General features: G+C 40.5%; 1 pseudogene; it reads right to left on the bottom strand.

The window, feature by feature from the left end:
• Positions 1-11,028: 11,028 nt before the first annotated feature.
• On the bottom strand, positions 11,029-12,394 carry LOC114621264 (annotated as a pseudogene).
• Positions 12,395-14,590: the final 2,196 nt, after the last annotated feature.

The following is a 14,590-nucleotide window of genomic DNA, read 5'->3' as shown; positions in this document are numbered from 1 at the left end:
TTTTTTTCTGTTTTTCTAGACTTCTCAGCTTTTAAAGGTTATGCAGTGTTGTAGCCAGCTATGTGATTGACTGTTTTATTTACACATGCACCTGCTTGTGCATGTGTGTATGTGCACGTGTGTGCTGGTGTGTGTGTTCATGTGTCATAGTGCACTTGGGGAAGCCATCATAGTGACTCTGTGGTTGATTTTAAAAAATAAATTTAAATTTTTTTGGTTTTTCGAAAATTTAAATTTTTAATGTAGAAGTATAGATTAGTTTTTGAAGAACTTTCTGTGTGTGTTGGTCATTTTCACCCTCGTCTCTCAGCTCCTACAAGATCCATCCCCATTTCCTTCCCCTCTCAATTTTGTGTCTTTTTTCTTTTCTTTTTAAAAACTCATCAAGTCTGAGTTATGTTGCCCAAATATTCTTGGGAATGTGGCCATTCAGTATAACATGGTAGATTTACCAGGGGCTATAGTTTGAGAGAAAATTGACTCTCCCTCACTAGACACCTATCAATTGCCAATAGCAGCTCAGCTAGGGAGAGGATTTCACGCCTAACTTCCTTCTCCATGCTGAGATTTGGTCACGCTTGAGCTTGTATACTGTCTCCTTGTAAGGACAGACTTCTCTAAGACAAAAATACCAACTCACAGTGTTGAATACAGAGACACAAACTGTCCAAGACACAGAGAAAGGCCCATCCCTAAACATATAGAACTCACTCATACAGAGGGAGAGAGGAGAGAGTGGGGGGGCAGGTAGAGAGGCAGAAAGGCAGAGAGACAGAGAGACAGAGGAACCTGAATATATAGAGTGAAGGGCAAAGCAATTCTAGTCCCTGGACTCAGTACAACTACTCTAGTTGCTACCTCACATCAACTGTAGTTAACTGCATTGAATCCATAAAAGACCAGCTTTATCAACAGTCAAGGAAGGACCGGGAGGGCTCACAGAGCCCTCCTCTTTACCTTTGAATTAATGGCTGTTGATATATTCTATTCTGGGAGAAACAGAATCACTATGGTTAATTGTATCCCACCCAATCCCATCATTTTACATTGGATATCTCCAAACAGAGCCCTGGTTAATGTTGATCATGGAACAAAAGGAACTGATAAGAAGGGACCATTAGAGATTTGTGGGGAGGGAAGATGGGCACATGTGGATGGTATGGAGGTAGAAGGTGACCAGGTAAAGAATACATATGGGAAATTGTAAGCAAAAAATATATAAGAAAAATAATGCAAATAAATTGATATTCTAAGAATATACAATGCAGAATATATTGAGTGTACAATTTGGATTTTTCATATCCTGCTATCTTCATTTTGGTATACATTTCACAAAGTACATAGATTTTCTTGATGTAATTATGGCTTTCTATTAAGTTTTATTGTGTTTCTAGTGTAATTCCTACATTGTTCAAGATATAGGGTAACTTGTCCGTACAATGTGCCCATTCTCATTATGAGAATTTTTCCTCCCTTCATTTCATTCTTTTGGTCTTGAATTTTACTCATTTTGTTCTTTAAGACTCTCCTCTTCTCTTACTTTTTTGTGCTAGTCTGACACAATCTTTCTGTAGTTGTATTTTCTGACATTCTTTTCTTTATTATCCCCAGGAAGAATTCATTATAATTACTGCATTTCAGGACTTCTAAAAACTGAAAGTCCTTTTTATTGACATATGTCTTTAAATATTTTTGACAATAAAATCCATTCTTATCTATTATGGTAACAAATGTATTTGGTCTTGTACTTTCCACTGTATTTTGTTACATTTTTTGTTTTAGTTTAGTTTTTTTTTACTTTATATTTATAACAGGTTGATGTGCTCATCTATCAAAGAGGGTGATCATTTTTTTTTTTTTAAGATTTATTTATTTTATTTATGAGTACACTGTAGCTGTCTTCAGACACACCGAAGAGGGCATTGAATCTTATTACGGATGGTTTTGAGCCACCATGTGGTTGCTGGGATTTGAACTCAGGACCTCTGGAAGTGAAGTCAGTGCTCTTAACCGCTGAGCCATCTCTCCAGCCCGAGGGTGATCATTTTAAGGCTTGGTGGCCCAAGGTATGTGTTTCCATCACGGGCCTACACATCAAAATTCCCTGAAGAGTCTGTTAAAATAGGTTTCTGGGTTGTACCACCAGAGTGTCAGATACAGTAAAATGTGGGCTGGGACCTTATGATTGGATCTCTATTAGGTTTCCAGATGGCATTTAAGCTACTGGCTCACAGACCACACTTACAGCTACTAGCATAGAAGAATTATCCTTTCTACTTTCATTGTTGATGATGTCTATGCTAACACGTGTGAGTTCTGTGTCGTCCCTCTGTTCATAGCAATTGCTAATGTAGGTATCCTTACCTAGGACTGAGGATAAGTGTATTTGGTTTTTAAAAGGACTTCTTTCCCATTCAGATGATCCAGACTACCTTGCCCTTAGGAAGAATTACTGAGCTGACACATGGCATTAGTTACTTTGATACAATAAATTCAACCAAATAATAGAACCATAGCAAAAGAGCTCATTCTTTTTCTGATGGCAAAGGAAACCCCTGGAGATTGAGTTTGTTTTATTATTCGGTTCCTTGTATGTATTTTCCCTTCTGTTTTAACTCTTTCCATGAGCCTAGAGCTACAACAGTGGAAGAAGGAGGGGGAAAGAGCCTTACTGTCTTTCCAGTTGAATTGAAATCCACAGGTAGAAAATCCTTGTAACCTTGTCACTCATAGTTGTTCACAGGTAGGCATTCTTTGACACCCCATAGTCCATAGAGCCAAGCTGCTTGGTGTCCTGGAAGAAAAAAAAGGCAATTAGTCTCTCTTTTCCTTTCCTGTGTTGCTAGTACAGGTCCCTCTGTAAGTACACCACACATCTTCATTTTTGAAGAGATGTAAGCAGTTCTCAGAGATGAGCTAATTCATCTAAACCCACAGCAAGTTGGGAGTGAGAGAAAGGGAGGACAGTCATTGTGGTGCTAGCTTCATTACCTTATTCCCTCAAAGAGATACATTGCTTCATTGCTTTGGTGACTGAGGACTAGACAGACCTGAGGAAGTTGGCTATCCTTTGATAGGCCTCTTTCTTTATCCCTTCCTTAAGTCCTCCCCTTTCACAGTTTCATTTCCTCCATGTTCCTGTTTCCTCTGTCTTAGGAATATGCCCCACCCCTCCCAACAGGCTAGTCTTTTGAAATCTGCTGAACACCAAAAAAAAAAAAAAAGTGATCATGGTCCATGTCTCTGCTACTTCCTGTATCTACTGAATGTCAAGAACTTCTCTCCTCTGCCCAATTTCTGCTGAATCTGCAGAAGAGAGGGATGAGCTAGTCATTCCATCACATTTAATTTTTAGATCTCTGTCACATGTTAGTTAACCGAGGCAAATGTTATAGAGGTCATAAAGAAAAATATAGATCTGCTTATTCACTCCCATACGCATTCCAGCTCCAGCATGACCAGTGTTCACAGGTCTATATGGATCCTTCACTACCTTTCTCTGAACTCTTATGAATACGTGTGATTTCCTTTTCCACTGTGGTAGGTAAAATATTCATATGAAGCAAGATCTTCTGCATTGGTCAGCAGCTTGTTTGTGCAAACAACGTTTTCTTTAACATAATTATCTTAAATAGTGAAAGTAAGTAATTTATGGGCAAGAGAGACATGTTGGACCTCTCTCCCTTCATCTGGTTTCCAAGAGAGATACATGGTTCTTTTCTTGTCTATTTTTAATGCAAGTGATCATTTATTTCATGTTCTAAGAGGGTTTCACCTGATCTCTCCCTTCTAATTGCCTAATGGGCAGATGATTATCGCAGTACATCACCTTGTCAGCTGCTTTTCTCTATTCCTGGCTGGCCTAAGGTTAGGCTTTCTATGTGAGCAGTGATCCTTAGTGCTCTCTACCACATACAGTGTGACCTTCCAAACACTCAGCTATCTTACACTCAGGATGCCCAGTTTCCGAAACTAGACCCAATCTCCGGTCCTTGACTCCTGGCACCACACCTGGGTATCAAGTGCTTTTTTGGTCTTGCTAGATTATTCTGAGCCACCTTATCCTTCAGCTCAATTGCGTATCTGTTAAGCCTGTTTCCTTCTTCACTCTCCCTCCCCCCCCCCCGTGCCCAACCCCAAGGCTGAGGTCAGTGGACAGCTGGGGATCCTCTGCAGATATCAATAAAAGGAAAAGAAGGCTGGTGGAATTATTCCTGGTGACATTTTGTGAACACTGCCAGGAAAGGCATGTGCTGGATCTATTGCCTATTTTACCCAGGGTTCAGCATTTCCATATGCTTAATAAGGCTATGCAATTATGAAGTGGACTTTTTGCTGACCTAGAATATAGTACTGTTTTGGTTTGAGTTCAGTCCCTCTCAACTGCAAGCACAAGTGTGGATTATTTCCTTCTATTCCACTAAAGTGCCTCAAGGTTCTCTTGGATCTTGTAATGGTTGTGATAAGTGCGCAGTTAGGGAGGGGCCACATAATATTAAACTGAAGAGCCATAGAAGACATACTATCTTGAATGAATTTCCTAGTTTGTGTGAGTGGATGGGTGGGGGAGCACCTTCTTAGAGGCAAAGGGCATGGAAATGGGATGGAGGGTTCATGGAGGGGAGGCTGGGAAGGGGGATAACATTTGAAATGTAAACAAATAAAGTGATTTTTAAAAAGGAAAATAAATGTTCTAGTTTGAGGACTACCTGCCATTCATGTTATCTTCCTTGTCTCTACCTTCTACTGTCTTGTATTCTGTCCACCTTATGCTTCCAAACTTAATCCTCCCTTTCTCTTTATACACAGATACAGACACAGAGGTGCACGCATGCGCGCGCGCGTACACACACACACACACACACACACACACACACACATGCGCGCGCTCGTGCACACAGCCTCTTCTGCATTCTCAGTGCGATTTTAACTACATTTGCATTGACTTTTTAAAAGTAAAATTTTGATTGACATTACAAACATTAAAAATTGACTTTCCTTTTAACATCTTCAAATATATTTCAGTATACTTTGTTCTTACTCATCCTCTAACATTTTTTTCCTAAACCCTTCTTCCCCTTAATGGTCCCTTTTCTCCTTCAAAATAATCCATTCTGATTTTGCGCAGTATGGTCCATTGCCTCACATCCATTCTTTTTTTTCTTTTTTTTCATTTTTTCTCTTTTTTCCTTTTTCTTCTTCTTTTTTTCTTTTTCTTTTCTCACATCCATTCTTGATGATATATCTGGAAGGTTTTCTGATGAGTACCTTGGTTTATTTAAATAATAAACCAAATTATAGAAGTTAGTGATTTTCTTCCACTAGGGCAGTGAATCTGTTGATACTCTTTTGTTTTGTGACAGATTTTTTTTTTCCGGGGAAAACACACACACACACGCACATACACACACACATACCTATTCACTCCAAAAAGAGAAGGTATGACAAATTAAAGTAACCGTTATGCTAAAGTCCAATTTGGTGAATAAACAAGTTTGTATAAGGATTACTAATAGGAGTATAGGGGGAAGGTTACATACAGGAGCAAAGAAGCGTAGAAAAACAGCTGCGTCACTGAAAAGCCCAAGCCAATAAGGGGAATGACTCACAGAATCGGGGACCCTGGAGTTCACTACATAGCTCGTAGGCAGCTCCACATAGCTAAGAAATCTCTTGGCAGCTTGGCAAACTGGCTGGCCAGCCTCTTCTTCCACCAGTTATTTAGTGCTTCTAAAAGAATAGGAGGGGCTGTTTAGCAAGTTTCGGTTTCCCCAGACATATTCAGGTGATCTATTGAGTCTCACTAGCTTGCCCCCTCCTTCCCCCACGAAATGTTTCAATTTGGAGGAAACTGCTAAACAACACTCATTCTTCTTTCTAAGAGGAAGCTGAGCAACACACACATATATATATATAGAGAGAGAGCGCGCGCTTGTAACAGTGATTCAGGGACAGTGTTATTAATAAGTTTGTAGAGACTGAGGATATTCCAGCAGTGTTTGGAACATTCTCACAAAATAAATGACTGTCCCATAAAACTTTGAAAGACCTGGTTGGCTGCTCAAGTGGGTATAAACCTTGATCATATGAATTCAGAACCTAAGTCTCTCTATATAAATATACAATAAAGCACCTTTGAAACACGTTTAAAAGTACTGACATTTCCAAGAATGGAACTATTGTGTAAAATGAGAGAAAATTGTGCCCTTTTAAAAATAGAAACTCCCATGGATTTTTGAACACTTTGAAAACCATAACATGGGTCAATACCATGAATCTTTAATAATAGCCATTGTGGCTTTGCACTCAGCGTTTTCTTGACATAAAGGCATAAACAATTGACTCCATCAATATTTCTTTTGTGCAACAACTAACTATGCACACACTGAAGTGTGAATAATTGCATTCTCCATATTTATAATTCTTTGTTCTTTAGACACTTTATTTTATACATGAAGCATATGTGACATGTATGATTAAAATACAAAGCAGCATAATACTTACCAAATAAGCAGAACATAAGAAATAAAGCACTAACCTCTCCATCTTTCTCTCTCCCTAAAATCCAAATACCCTAACCTGGAAGGTTTTTGTTTGTTTGCTTTTGTTTTTCTAAAATTTTTTTATGTGTATGGGTGTTTCGCATGCACATGTGTCTGTGCACTATGTAAGTACTTGGTGCCTGCAGAGGTCAGAACAGGATGTCAGATCACCTAGAATTGGATTTACAGACAGTTGTGAGCTACCATGTGGGTGCTGGGAATCAAACCTAGGTCCTTTGAAAAAGCAGCCAGCGTCCTTAAGCACTGAAGCATCGCTCTAGCTTCCTGAATATTGTTTTTAATTTTAGTTTTACTCTAAGGAAAAGTTTTGTTGTATGTAATGACATAACTGAATCCGTTTCTTTGTTCATTGATTTTAAAAAAAGAATAGGTTTGTTGTATAAGTGTGTATGCCTAAGGAATTATTTTAAGGTTTAAAAAATGGACCTATCTCGTAACTATCCTTATTTTCTGACTTCCTTTTTTTCCAAAAATTTATTATTAAGTTCCAATTGTGTTGTTTTGTGTGATGGCATTTCATTTTTACATGACACTCAACAACGTATTTATGCATTTTGTTGATGAACATGTGGGCGGCCATTGAATGTTTGCTATTATCAAATATATTTCTCTCATTCCTTTTTATATTTCCTGATGAACATCTAAAAGAGAACAGGTCAAGACCTAGAACTGCTTGGTTATAGAGTATTCGTAGACAAAATATTGCCAAGTAGCTTCTCAAAGGACTTATACCCATAGGTAAACAGGTCTTGAGTATATAAAATTCTTAATACAAATCTTCATGACTTACTATTTTCAGCCATTTTATTTTTTGACATGAACTTAAAATACTGCTGATGATCGTAATTTGTAATACCAATAAACTTAATTTGTGTTTCCTAGATTGCTAATGAAAGTCACCATTATTTTCTGTACTGATTGTCAAAAAATATGTTCATGGTCTTTACTTATTTTACCTTGCTATTTAAAAATTGCCATTCTTAATATTCTATATAGAACTTTCAGTTTGTAGCTTGTCTTTCCATCTTCTTTATGGTATTTTTGAAACACATAAATTCTCAGTGTAAATTTATTGGCCATTATTTTATGGGTCTTTATTTTTACTACTAGTACTTTCAGTGTCTTGTTCAGGAAATGCTTTGGTACTGACTTTCTATACATTTTTTTAAAAGTTCTAAGCATTTGTCTCTTCAAGTTTCCAGCTATTTCTATCATGTGCCACAGTTGTATATATGTGAGAATCTGTTTCTTTTTCCTACAATTTGATTCATTGATGAAGGTAAGCTATTATTAAAGGTGCAATAGTGTCCCTTACAACTTGATGGTAACCAATAGCTTTCTAATTGGACTTAATATCTACTCAACAGGAGGAAAACCTCATCAAATATCTGGAGCTTTGCCATTTGGTGTTTTTCCAAAGAAGAAGCAATTATATTTTTATTAAAATAAAATAAAACATTGGTGATTGGGGGAGTATTTTTCATTAAATTATTTTATGTATTTATATTCCAAATGTTACCCTCTTCCCAGTCGCCCCCTCTCAGAGTTTTCACCCCATTCCCCTCCCCTTTGCCACTGAGAAGATGCTCCCCGACTCCCTCCCCCTCCCCCTCCCCCACTCCCACCTCTCCCAACCCACTACCTCATCCCCCAGCATCATTCCATGGGCATCAAGTCTCTATAGATTTTGTTGCCTCATCTCCCTCTGAGGCCAGACAAGGCAGCTCTCTGCTACTTATGTGCTGGGAGCCACAGGACAGCTTTGGTTAGTAGCTCAGTCTCTGGGAGCTCCCAGGGATCCAGGTTAGTTGATACTGTAATTCTTCCTATGGGGTTGCAATTTCCTTCAGCTCCTTTAGTCCTTCCTCTAGCTCTTCCATTGGGGTCCCCTGGCTCAGTCCGATTGTTGGCTGTAAGTATCTGCATCTGTCCCAGTCAGGTGCTGGTAGAGCCTCTCAGAGGACAGACATGCTAGGTTCCTGTCTGCAAGCACAACATGGCATGAGTAATAGTGTTAGGTTTTGGTGCTTGCACATGAGATGGATCCCAAGGTTGGTCAGGTCTCTGGTTGGCCTTTCCTTCAGTCTCTGCTCCATTTTTATCCCTGTACTTCCTTTAGACAGGAACAATTCTGAGTCAAAAAATTTGGAGGTAGATGGGTGGCCCCTTCCAGCCACTGGGCGCCCTGTGTAACTACTGGAGGTGGTCTCTTCAAGATCCATCTCCTCACTGTTGGCATTTCGGCTAAGGTCATCTCCATTGAGTCCAGGGAGCTTCTCACATCCCAGGTCTCTGGGACTGTCTAGAGGTTTCCTCCCACCTCCACTCCCTTTAGCTGCATATTTCCATTCATTCTCTTTGCCCTCTGGGCTTCTCTCCTGTCTCCCCCCATATCTGATCCTGCTCCCCTTTTCCTCTCTCGTTCCCCTATCCCTCCCAGGTCCCTCCCTCCCTCTGCCTCTTAAGATTATTTCTGTCCCCCTTCTAATGAGGTTGAAGCCTCCTCACTTAGGCATTTCTGCTCGTAACACCTCTCAAGGTCTGTAGGTTGTATCCTAGGTATTCTGCACTTTTTGGCTGATATCCATCATCAGTGAATACATACTATGCATGTCCTTTTGGGTCTGGGTTACCTCACTCAGGATGATATTTTCTAGTTCCATCCATTTGCCTGAAAAACTCAGGATGTCCTCCTTTTTTTTTTTTATCATTTTCACAGTTTATTCAAAAGTTGAATAGTTAAAATATGGACATTTCCCCCCAAAACAAACCGTCCTCGACCACACAGACTCTACCACTATTCTTATTACTTCTCCCATGTTCACCACACACTCCTGCAAACACACGGGGATCCGGACCTCAACTCTTCATCAATACAGAGTTTGCAAAGCCACACACAGGCCCTTCTATCTCCTTTGAATTAGCAGGCTCTGAATGGCGGACTAAGGAGCTAACATCAATTTTCCTTAACCCAGAATTAAGACTTCCCTAACATTCCTTTTTCTTCATCTAAGACATGAAAACCCAAAGCAGTTTTGCTTACAATTTTAAGTCTTATGTTCTAATCTCTGAATGGCTGAGCTAGGACCTAGCTTGCCCTTCACAACTTCAAGACAAGCAGAGAGCCTATCCCCGTTGTAGCTTGGTCAATGACACTGCAAGTTACCATTCAGGTACAAATAAAGCTTTAACAGTTATCAACACTTAAAACCAAACTCTAGTAATGCATTAATATGGAACCTCCACATTTTTCTGACACAGCAGACGCCTTCTAAAGGTGGCAGCAGCTGTGACAGAGAAAGCACCTTGTGTTAAATTCAGTGTTTCTCATGAGAGAACGCCACAGCAGAGAGGCAGTTCAGCCCAAGCTGCAGGCAACCCTTTTGGGTGGAGGGACAAGAATGCCTCAGGAAGGCATCTGCAAAGGAAAATTTTGTAATCATGATTCCAAGGCAAAATGACTACAGTTGGGATAGGGAAGTACCAAGACAAACTCGGTTGCACCATGGACTGAGGAATGAGCTCAAGGACTCAGCGGACTGGTTCTGCTGTGACTCCCACGGAGTGTGTGAGATCTTGCATGGCAGCACCTAAGCCTCCAGCAGGTTCTCCACTGTTTTCTTAGGAACAAGCTGTGCTGGCAGCACTTGCAGTTATTGCTTGCTGGTTTGGCAGCATGCGCCTCAAGACGATCTCATACAGCTGTGAAGAGAAAGTAAGGGTTGTCCATATGGTCCAGGACTCCTTGGCAGTGCCCAGTGGCTTTGCGAGCTTTCTAAGATCAAAAAGGATCACACTTGTACCTCTCCCATCCACAGAAGAACAGCATGAGTCTTTCGGATGGGAGCTAGGTCAGTGGATCAGGGTCTTTGCCCTAGTACTGTAAGTAAAGTGCACCATGAATGAAGGCTGTGGAAACCCGCTTGTGCAGGCTGAGGTAGGGGAGAAACCACCAGCACCTGCAAGACAGAGATCGTTCCTTCTATCACATTTTTGGCTGTTCGCACAGACTTTCATTATTACCTTATTTCTTTAACTATAGAATTTTCAGCTATAAAGAGAAAAGAAATACTTGGTGAGCCTGGCAGGTGGCATATCACCACAGCACAGGCATTGGTTGGTACTCAGTGTGGATAAGCTCAGTAACGGTGGATGGCTGGTTTTCCCCTTCATTCTGATGAACTTGGGAAAATCAAATTCTCTTTATAACACATACCAAACTGGCTCATGGGACTTCAAAAGAAGCAAGCAGCTGCTTATGGCCGATGGAGAAAGGCTTGTCTTTGTCCCATCAGCTTCCTGGTGCACTATGGAGGAATAGCCACTTACAATCACATTTCAGAGACTTGACTAGGATGTATTAATGAGTTCTACAAACTTTTTGGAAGTTCTTTTAAGAGGGCAAGAGGAAAACCACAATGTTGTACAGACAGCTCCGCCCCATTTAGGGTTCCCAGCACAGGCCCTATTTTGCTGCCTTCATGTAGGACGGTATGGCCCACAGGCCCTCGAAGTGCTTGTACCTGAAATTGATGAAGACCTAGTCTTTGTTCTTGTAGTCCTTCTCAGGATGGTTACTTGTGGTCACTGTGGGCTTAAGAAAATCAGACTCTGGAAATTCATCGAAGTTTGAGGTATCATTGATGCTGTTGATTTTAATAGACATCGCAGCTGGTCTCTCCCTGATATGTTCCCAGTCAACATCTTCAAAAAAAAAAAAGGATTTTTTTAATTTTCTCAACTCCAGGGGCTCCGATTCTATGTTCTCATTCACAGCAGAACCTCAGAATCAGGCCCTTGGCTTTCTTGGAGACAGGAACTTCTGTGGGAAAGGTCAAAGTTTCCTTCCAGTTCTTCACCTTGTGGTATGTCTATGTCTCTTGTGGAGTCTCAGAGCAGAATGGTGGGTAGCCAATGAGCATCTCACACACGATCATCCTGAGAGACCACCAATCACAGAGCTTGTTGTACCCTGTCTGCACGAACACCTCTGGAACAATGTAGTCAGGAGTGCCCACTGTAGAGAAGGCTAGCTGGCATCTGTTTTTTTTTTTCCAGGTCTCTGCTTTCCTTTTGGAATTCATGTTCTGAAAAATGAAATCACTGGGCAGGCTGTGGTTCAGGTTCCTATAGAATTCTGTCCTGTGTGCTTTTTTCAGGCCTGTGCAAAGCCCAAAAGTCGGAAAGTTTCACCTGGCCCTTGCTGTCTGAGAGAAAGTTGTCTGGCTTGATATCTCTGTGGATGAAGCCCAGCTAGTGAATGGAGTCCTCTTCTGTCAGAGTATTTTTTTTTTCATCAATAAAGTCATCATGTCGCCTCCAGGCAGGAACTCCATGATTAGGTAGAGGTTTAGCTCATCCTGAAAACTATAGAACATTTTGACAACCCACAAACTGTCTGCCTCCACTAGAATGTCACGCTCCGCACGGATGTGGCCAACATGCTCCTTCTCGAGCATGTCTGCTTTGTGCAGGATTTTCATTGTGTACATGTGCCCTGTGTCTTTCTTCTGAACAAGCTGCACCTCACCTAATGCTCCTTGGCCTATGACTTTTAAAGACTCAAAACTTTCCAGTCCAAACCTTGTTCTCTTTAACCGAAGAAACTCCGTTTCCTTCTGAGCATGTGCGGATCTTCTGAGTCGTTTCTCTTCATCTTTCAGGCCTTCTTCTTCCATCACTTTTTCTAACTTCTTTTGTCTCATTTCTTGTTCTTCATGTTGAGCGATAAGGTTACTATAAAAATTCTCCAGTGTCAATTTGGTCATTGTCACCCTCTCCTTGGTATGATTACTTATGAATGAGCAAGGTGTTGATCCTGTCATTGCCATGGCAGACCCAGGGGGGAGGGAGGTGAGGGCAGGTGGCAATGGCAAAGGAGATGGCGCCGACATGACCTGTGGGCAGCTTGAGAGAGACTACAATGTGCCTGGGGACTCCAAGGGAGCACAGCTTCCGTGCTGTGATGGAAGAGGACAACAGGAAGAACCCTAACTGCCGGAAGAGACAGCAGTGCAGAGGGGGACAAAGCTTCCCGGTACTCCCTCGAACTGTGATGTCCTCTTTCTTAATAGCTGTGTAGTAGTCCATTGTGTAAATGAACCACATTTTCTGTATCCATTCTTCTGTCGTGGGACATCTGTGTTGTTTCCAGCTTCTGGCTATCATAAACAAGGCTGCTATGAACATAGTGAAGCATATGGGGCATCTTTTGGGTATATTCTCAAGAGTGGTATAGCTGGGTCTTTAGGTAAATCTATTTCCAATTTTCTAAGGAACCTCCCCATTGATTTCCAGAGTGGTTGTACCAGTTTGCAATCCCACCAGCAATGGAGGAGTGTTCCTCTTTCTCCACATCCTCGCCAACATGTGTTGTCACCTAAGGTTTTGATCTTAGCCATTCTGATTGGTGTAAGGTTTAATCTCAGGGTCATTTTGATTTACATTTCCCTGATGTCTAAGAATGTTCAATTTTTTTTTTAAAAAGTGCTTCTTGCCCTTCAAGATACCTTCGTTGTCTCAAGAAACCAAGAAAGTTACACATTTTAGATGATTGAGTTCTTCTATTATGTCCTTTATGTCACAGATAATATATTGGAAAGGTTATACTAAGAGCTTCAGCAGTAAATGAAAGGATCATATCAATTATCTCACTGAGTGAAAATGTAAGATCAGTTTAGAGCCTAGTGGTTAGAATTGAAGCCCTAGTTAGTAGTGGGAAAGATTAAAGGGACCTAATTGGTTAGAAAGAAGTTGTAAACTTTCACTATTGGCTTGAAATTTTTCCTGATGGAACTGACAAAAGTTACCACTAATGAATAGTGCATTTGTAGGATACTATGACATATCTCAGATGGACTATACACACTGATATTGTAGTCTGGAAAATCAGGACTCTGAATGCTTTGAAGTACTTTGAAGGATGGAATGAATGCCAAAAAGAATGATGAAACATACCTTAGAGAAAAAATGATAAATGGATCAGACATTTTTAGTAGAAAAATGTCCCCTCACAGGCCACTATTTGTGAATGATCTAGAGAGTCCTAGACAACACACTGCAGGAATTTCCACACGTCTTATGAATAGGAGGTGTGATACTAGCTTCATTCATTATTTGTAGGTATTCATATGGATGTGTGAGCTGCTTTTATTTTAGAAGGAGCTAGATGTGGGATTTAGGCCTCACTTGTAAGCAGCTAAATTGAAAAGGGAATTGTATGTTGCAGATTGCCTTGTAGCCTTCCTTCTTGACATAATACTGGGAACCAGAAAAAGCAATCTCACCCATACCTATCCTGAGACATTGGGGAATAGGACTAGCTACATTTTAAGTGAAAAGAAAGAAAAGGAAGAAATGAGAAGAAAAATTTAAAACTACATCATCTCTCAAAAACACATAAAAAGAGGGAGTAAAGGTAAGATTTGCAGACCACTTTAAGCTTGAGAGATGTCTGCAAGATATACCGAGGATGAAAGGAACAGATACAGGATGGTAGGTAAAACCCATATTCTATGAATACTGTATAAACCAAAGGGCAAGTTTATTGGAAGTGGCCAACATTCCTATCATCCTATCAATCTCATTCAAAAGCCTGATTAAGAGCAGAACCTTCAGTCATGAATTAAGGCTATATACTGTGCAAGGAGTGTTGTCACAGCAGCAAGAAGACTGCATGAATAAATAAGCATCACTGAGTGCAAAATTTCTTCTGAAGAGTGGAACAGGATGCTACAAATACCTAATGGCTTATTTCAGCCAGTATGCTCAGCAAAGACCTCTCTCAGGGTGAAGATTTTATTTTATTATTTTAAAGATGGTTTTTGTATTTATATGTTTACTTAGTTATTGTGTGTGTGTGTGTGCGCGCGCATGCGCGCGCGCACATGTGTATGGGTATACAGGTCAAAGGATGATCCACAAGAATATGTTCTCTCTTTCTCTCCACTGTGTGATTACTGAGGATTGAGCTCTGTTAGCCTCTAATGGCAGTGAGTGCCTTTACCAACTCTCACATAATGGACAAT

This window comes from Grammomys surdaster, unplaced genomic scaffold, assembly GCF_004785775.1.
Source record: "Grammomys surdaster isolate TR1022 unplaced genomic scaffold, NIH_TR_1.0 173, whole genome shotgun sequence".
NCBI classification, from domain to species: domain Eukaryota; kingdom Metazoa; phylum Chordata; class Mammalia; order Rodentia; family Muridae; genus Grammomys; species Grammomys surdaster.
The sequence above is the reverse complement of the archived record's forward strand: the minus strand, read 5'-3'. Positions and strand labels throughout refer to the sequence as shown.